The following is an 8,283-nucleotide window of genomic DNA, read 5'->3' on the forward strand; positions in this document are numbered from 1 at the left end:
GCCATTGGAACACAGGAGTGATGGTTGCTGATAATGGGCCTCTGTACACCTATGTAGATATTCCATCAAAAAATCTGCCGTTTCCAGCTACAATAGTCATTTACAACATTAACAATGTCTACACTGTATTTCTGATTAATTTGATGTTATTTTAATGGACAAAAAATGTGTTTTTCTTTCAAAAACAAGGACTTTTGAATGGTTGTTTATGTGTTAAGGCTTTTCAACACCTGCCATATCGTGGATTCAGAGTTATATATCTAATAGAACTCAAAGGGTTTTCTTTAATGGAAACTTGTCTAATGTCAAGCATGCAAAGTGTGGTGTACCACAAGGCAGCTCTCAAGGCCATCTATTTTCTATTTTTACCAATGACCTGCCACTGGCATTAAACTAAGCACGTGTGTGCATGTATGCTGATGATTCAACGGTATACGCATCAGCAACCACAGCTAATGAAGTCACTGAATCCATAAACAAAGAGTTGCAGTCTGTTTTGGAATGGGTGGCCAGTAATAAACTGGTCCTGAACATCTCTAAAACTAAAAACATTGTATTTGGTACAAATCATTCCCTAAATTCTAGACTTCAGCTGAATCTGGTAATGAATGGTGTGGCTGTTGAACAAGTTGAGGAGACCAAATTACTTTGCGTTAGCTTAGGTTGAAAACTGTCATGGTCAAAACATATAAATGCAATGGTTGTAAAGATGGGTAGAGGTTTGTCCGTAATAATGAGATTTTCTGCTTTTTTGACACCACACTCCAGAAAGCAAAGTCCTGCAGGCTGTAGTTTTGTCTTATCTTGATTATTGTCCAGTCGTGTGGTCGAGTGCTGCAAGGAACACCTATGTGAGAATGCTATTCACTGATTATAGCTCAGCGTTCAACACCATAGTGCCCTCAAAGCTCAACACTAAGCTAAGGACCCTGGGACTAAACACCTCCCTCTACAACTGGATCCTGGCATTCCTGACGGGCCGCCCCCAGGTGGTAAGGGAAGGAAACAACACACCCGCCACTCTGATCCTCAACACAGGGGCCACTCAGGGGTGCGTGCTCAGTCCCCTCCTGTACTCCTTGTTCACTCATGACTGCATGGCCAGGCACGACTCCAACACCATCATCAACTTTGCCGATGACACAACAGTGGTAGGCCTGATCACCAACAATGATGAGAGAGCCTATAGGGAGGTCGGAGACCTGGTCGTGTGGTGCCAGGACAACAATCTCTCCCTAAACGTGATCAAGACAAAGGAGATGATTGTGGACTACAGGAAAAGGAGGACCGAGCACGGGACTGTAGTGGAACAGGTTGAAAGCTTCAAGTTCCTTTGTGTCCACATCCCCAACAAACTAGAAAGGTCCAAACACACCAAGACAGTCGTGAAGAGGGCACGACAAAGCCTATTCCCCCTCGGGAGACTGAAAAGATCTTCAAAAGGTTCTACAGCTGCACCATCAAGAGCATCCTGATTGGTTGCATCACTGCCTGGTATGGCAACTGCTCGGCCTCCGACTGCAAGGCACGACAGAGAGTAATGCGTACGGCCCAGTACATCATCAGGGCCAAGCTTCCTGCCATCCAGGACCGCTAWATCAGGCGGTATCAGAGAAAGCCCCAACAATTGTCAAGGACTCCAGCCACCCTAGTCGTAATCTGTTCTCTCTGCTACCGCACAGCAAGCGGTACCGGAGGGGCTAGTCAAGGTCCAAAAGGCTTCTTAACAGCTTCTAACCCCAAGCAATAAGACTCCTGAACAGATAATCAAAGGGCTACCCAGACCCCTCTTTTACGCTGCTGCTACTGTCTGTTCATAATCTATGCATAGTCACTTTAACTCTACCTACAGTTGAAGTCTGCGGTTTCCATACACTTAGGTTGGAGTCATGAAAACTAGTTTTTCAACCACTCCACAAAMTTCTTGTGAACAAACTATAGTTTTGGCAAGTCGGTTGTGTCATGCACAAAGTAGATGTCCTAAGTAATTTTTCCAACAATTGTTTACAGAAAGATTATTTCACTTATAATTGTATCACAATTCCAGTGTGTCAGAAGTGCACATACACTAAGTTGACTGTGCCTTTAAACAGCTTGGAAAATTCCAGAAAATGATGTCATGGCTTTAGAAGCTTCTGATAGGCTAATTGACATCATTTGAGTCAATTGGAGGTGTACCTGTGGATGTATTTCAAGGCCTCCCTTCGAACTCAGTGCCTCTTTGCTTGACATCATTGGAAAATCAAAAGAAATCAGCCAAGACCTCAGAAAACAAATTATAGACCTCCACAAGTCTGTTTCATCCTTGGGAGCAGTTTACAAACGCCTGAAGGTACCACGTTCATCTGTACAAACAATAGTACGCAAGTATAAATACCATGGGACCACGCAGCCGTCATACCACTCAGGAAGGAGACGTGTTCTGTCTCCTAGAGATGAACGTACCTTGGTGCGAAAAGTGCAAATCAATCCCAGAACAACAGCAAAGGATCTTGTGAAGATGCTGGAGGAAACAGGTACAAAAGTATCTATACCAACAGTAAAACGAGTCCTATATCGACATAACCTGAAAGGCCGCTCGGCAAGGAAGAAGCCACTGGTCCAAAACCGCCATAAAAAAGCCAGACTATGGTTTGCAACTGCACATGGGGACAAAGATCGTACTTTTTGGAGAAATGTCCTCTGGTCTGATGAAACAAAAATAGAACTGTTTGGCCATAATGACCATTGTTATGTTTGGAGGAAAAAGGGGGAGGCTTGCAGGCCGAAGAACACCATCCCAACCGTGAAGCGCGGAGGTGGCAGCATCATGTTGTGGGGGTGCATTGCTGCAGGAGGGGCTGGTATTGGAGTGGCCATCACAAAGCCCTGACCTCAATCCCATAGAAAATCTGTGGGCAGAACTGAAAAAGTGTGTGCGAGCACGGAGCCCTACAAACCTGATTCAGTTACACCAGCTCTGTCAGGAGGAATGGGCCAAAATCCACCCAACTTATTGTGGGAAGCTTGTGGAAGGCTACCCGAAACGTTCGACCCAAGTTAAACAATTTAAAGGCTAATTGAATGTATGTAAATGTAACGGATGTGAAATGGCTGGCTAGTTAGCGGTGGTGCGCGCTAATAGCCTTTCAATCGGTGACGTCACTTGCTCTGAGACTTTGAAGTAGTGGTTCCCCTTGCTCTGCAAGGACCGCGGCTTTTGTGGAGCTATGGGTAACGATGCTTCGTGGGTGACTGTTGTTGATGTGTGCAGAGGGTCCCTGGTTCGCGTCCGGGGCGAGGGGACGGACGTACAGTTAAACTGTTACATAAACTTCTAACCCACAGGGAATGCAATGAAAGAAATAGAAGCTGAAATAAATCATTCTCTCTACTATTATTCTGACATTTCACATTCTTAAAATAAAGTGGTGATCCTAATTGACCTAAAACAGGGAATTTTTACTAGGATTAAATGTCAGGAATTGTGAAAAACTGAGTTTAAATGTATTTGGCTAAGGTGTATGTAAGATTCTGACTTCAACTGTACATGTACATATTATCTCAATTACCTCAACTAACCGGTGTCCCCGCACATTGACTCTGTACCGCTTCCCCCTGTATATAGCCTCGCTTGTTATTTTACTGCTCTTTAATCATTTTGTACTTTTATTTTCTATTTTCAATTTTTTACTTATTACTTATTTGTATTTATTTTCTTAACTTCTTAAAGCATTGTTGATTAAGGGCTTGTAAGTAAGCATTCCATTGTAAGGTCTACACCTGTTGTGTTGGGCGCATGTGACAAATACAATTTGATTTGAAAGACCTAGTTAAGCTGCAGCTGGCCCAGCATGTCTTGCTCTTCGTTGTAAATAGAAGGCTTATATAAATACGATGAATGCCAGTCTCTCTTGGCTAAGAGTTGAGAAGAGACTGACTGCATCACTTTTTATTTTTATAAGAAACCCCAAAATCGCAAATTGTTTGCATTGTCAGCTTACACACAGCTCTGAAATATTGCTTCTACACCTGCAATGCAGGTGCTTCTACACCTGCATTGTTTGCTGTTTGGGGTTTTAGGCTGGGTGTCTGTACAGCACTTCGAGATATTAGCTGATGTACGAAGGGCTATATAAAATAAACTTGATTTGATTTGAAATACACACTTACCCCACCAGACATGCCACCATGGGGTCTTTTCACAGTCCCCAAATCCAGAACAAATTCAAGAAAGCATACAGTATTGTATAGAGCCATTATTGCATGGGACTCCCTTCCATCTCATATTGCTCAATTGAAAAGATGAAGCAACACCTCACGGCAAAATGCCTCTCCCCTATTAGACCTATATAGTGTATTTATTGATATGTAGGCTACATGTGCCTTTTTAAAATGTATGTAGTTCTGTCCTTGAGCTTTTCATGTCTATTAATGTTCTGTATTGTTTCATGCTTTGTGTGGACCCCAGGAAGAGTATCTGCTGCTTTCACAACAGCTAATGGGGATACTAATAAAATAGAAAATAAAAAAAATAAAAAATGGAGGGGTCAAGGCAGACATTTTATATAAACATTGGATTTCTGTTCTGGAAATTCATAGTCCTTTTCGTTTTCAGACGTTTTGCTTTGGTGGGCTTACTCACTGATACTCACAAGTAAAAGTCACCCAGTAAAATTCAACTTGAGTAAAAGTCTAAAAGTATTTGGTTTAAAATATACTTGAGTATCAAAAGTAAAAGTATAAATAATTTCAAATTCCTTACATTAAGCAAATCAGATGGCACCATTTTCTTTTTTCTTTACGGAAAGCCAGGGGCACACTCCAACACTCAGACATCATTTACAAACAAAGTATTTGTTTTTAGTGACTCCACCAGACCAGAGGCAGTAGAGATGACCAGGGATGTTTGGTTCTTAAGTGCATGAATTTGACTATTGTCCTGTCCTGCTAAGCATTCAAAATGTAACAAGTACMTTTGGGTGTCAAGGAAAATGTATGGAGTAAAAAGTACAATATTTTCTTAAGGAATGTAGTGAAGTAAAAGTAGTCAAAAATATAAATAGTAAAGAAAAGTACAAATACCCCAAATAACTTCTTAGGTAGCTAGCTCATTAACTTTAGCTATTATTTTTGCCTCAATCACACTAGACCTGTATCAAATGATAAAACCAGCAGCCAAACGATTGAAGAAAGATATTCAGAAATGTTTTGACAGCGCAATGTGAGCTTTTATTAGTCAGTATTACTGACTAATTCCCTACTTTTCACACTGACCCGGTATAAACATATCTACAGGCTACATTGTCATGGTGCACAGTCAGTACACAACACTATGCTCATCATGTCTTAGCAAGATCAGATGGTGACAGGTGTCCCAGCAGGGTCAGACAGTCAGTGAAGACCAGTCTACGGAGCTCAGGTGAGTTTTGCAGTATATTATATTAATCATTGAATGGATATAAAGTTCCATCTTGAGTTGATGGGTAGGCTACATTCCGGCGTCTGGGAATAATGGACATTTCAATTATTGAACAATGGATTATATTATTGGATAATATAATGTATAAATGTACACCAAGGTAATTCTTTGTCATTCCTCATCTGAGAAGGAAAAGATGGTGACAGCGGTCTCAGCAGGGTCAGGCAACCAGGGGAATACCAGTCTGTGACGGCGCTGAGGTGAACTTTTGCAGATACAACACACCAAACAGCAAACAGTGCAGCAAACACTGGACAAGACAAACTATTTTAAGGCAGTCTGACAACCCTTAAGTTTTATCTCCAAACTGTATCAAAGGTTGATAGAGGCTTTTCCCGATGACACAAAACATGTCAAACACAAATGTGAGGAAGACCTGGGAGACACTATTGATGATGATGAATGGATACAGATATGTTTGAATGCCCAGTTATGTTCCCGAGGGGGGCTCCCGACTGGCACAGCAGTCTTAGGCACTGCATCTCAGTGCAAGAGGCGTCACTACCGTCACTGGTTCAATTCCAGGCTGTATCACATCCGGCCGTGATTGGGAGTCCCATAGGGCGGCGCACAATTGGCCCAACGTCGTCCGGGTTTGGCCGGGGTAGGCCGTCATTGTAAATAACAATTTGTTCTTCACTGACTTGCCAATAGTTAAATAAAATATATATATATATATAATATATATATATATATATATATATATATATATATATATCTCAGACATATTCAGTTTCACTGGCATATAGTATGTTCTATGGATGGTCTTTAAACTGCAGTAATATATTATATTAGTGCAGTTTAAGACCATTCATAGAACATACTATATGCGAGTGAAACTGAATATCATGCACTCTGAAATGTAATTCCTCTGCTCAAGGTGTAAAACACAAAAGAGGACATATTTGCATGTTATGATCTTGTGAAGGCTGGCCGAAATCAGGCATCGAGTATGTTCTTTTATCTCAGCATGTCGACAGATTCTCCCTGTTTTTGTTTGCTTGGAAATGTTGATATTGGAGACTTATCAGAAGAAACTGTTTAACCTCTCTCAAGCCATTTTGTGGGTATTCATTGTTTCATAACTTAATTGTGTGCATTGTTTGCTGTGTATCAATTCCCCATTACATATCACAAGTAGTAGCCTACATTTGCCATTAATTCACATAATGTCTAATCTGCAATGTTTGTTTGGTTACGGTCATTTCTGTTAATGCATTCAATATATTATCAGGGCCTAAAATTAACTTTTTGGTCCACCAGCCGCTGTGTCAGGTAGATTTAAAAAATCGACCTGCTTTGTAATGTTTCTAAAACTATAAATGTATTACTAGTAAGAAGTTATGTGGTATATTGTTTCATTTTAGATTTTTTGTGGTCTTTTAACCAAAATATCAGTCAAAAAAAATTTCACCTGCCCCTTTAAGGGCGGGGGTTACCGTGGTAACGCGACTCAAGAGTCATGTGCCTGTGAGATTGAGTCTGACCAATAGCTGCGTTGTCTTCTCTTCCCTAGATGTTGAAACGGAAATGTTAAATAATAACCTAGTTTGTGAACAAAACAATGTAAATAGGCAAGAAACACAAGGACAAACTCTCTTCAGTAGACTTTCGTTTCAAGTAAATTAGACCAACTGTTCTACCAACTGTTATGCTGTGCACAGCGCTGCTAATAATGAATATTTCACGTGAACGCGCACATCCACTAGCCAGGCAGACCTGCGCTCGAGGTGGGATAGGCTATAAGATTTGTAGTTATTCGACTTTGTGCGATTAATTTAACAGTTATGAAACAAAACGGCAGAGATACTTTGAAAACAGTTACAGCAGCTTTTACTTTGCTATGTGGTCATACTTTACTATTTGTATTCATAAATGCGAGTGAAATGCTCGCACTGTGGACCCCTGGCCAACAGGCAACGTAGCTGGTGAAATGGAAATCTTACCCGCCAATGCCAAAATCTACCAGCATTTGGCAGGTGTTAATTTTAGGACCTGTATTATTATTACAGTCATTTACAGTTCTCATTGTCAGAGTGGACATGTGTTTTGCTGAACTCACAACCTATGCTACACTTGTGAGAAACACGTTTTTGTTTATTTCATTCCATTTATGAGTTTTGTCAATTTATCTTCTTGTTTGAAACGTTCCTGTCAATATTGAGTAAGGACCCAGCACCTGATTATGCATATAGAAGTAGGACTAGTCTACATGGCCTGCGAATGTGCCCAGCCATTTGGGGATGTCTGATAATTAACACCACTAATGAGCTGTGGAGCTTCTCAAAAGTATTTTTTCTTTAACTCAAACAGCAAGTTAACAAAGTCTGTTTTTAGAATCAATTGAGAATGACAACAGATCCTCCAGTATTTGAACAATATTTCCAGCTTTCCAACGATATTTACATTTTTCCCTTTCATGCCGAGTGGTTATCTCCCTTTCGATAACCACTCGGCATGAAAGGGAAAAATGTAATGCTCTGATCCACTGCAAAATATCTGATTACTTCGTATCCCTTGCACAAATAACCTACAGCTGTATCTGTCCTGAGGTCACTGGCGCAGGAAACTCTGAGGGCCCAGAATATATTATACAATGTTTCAAGCTTGCTATTACGAAAGGCGTCCCAGTTGATAGTTGGTACAATATTTAAAGTTTGTTGCAGACATGCCATGCCTAGTCAATGTGATTTATAGGATATTTATTTTTACCAAGATATTCTCTACCTGCAGGATGCAATGTTTTATGTATTGGCTTTATGTAGGCTATTTTTACATAGATGGCAATAAGTTAAGACATTCGTGAAGAGGGCACAACAACA

Source organism: Salvelinus sp. IW2-2015, linkage group LG14 (genome assembly GCF_002910315.2).
Source record: "Salvelinus sp. IW2-2015 linkage group LG14, ASM291031v2, whole genome shotgun sequence".
NCBI classification, from domain to species: domain Eukaryota; kingdom Metazoa; phylum Chordata; class Actinopteri; order Salmoniformes; family Salmonidae; genus Salvelinus; species Salvelinus sp. IW2-2015.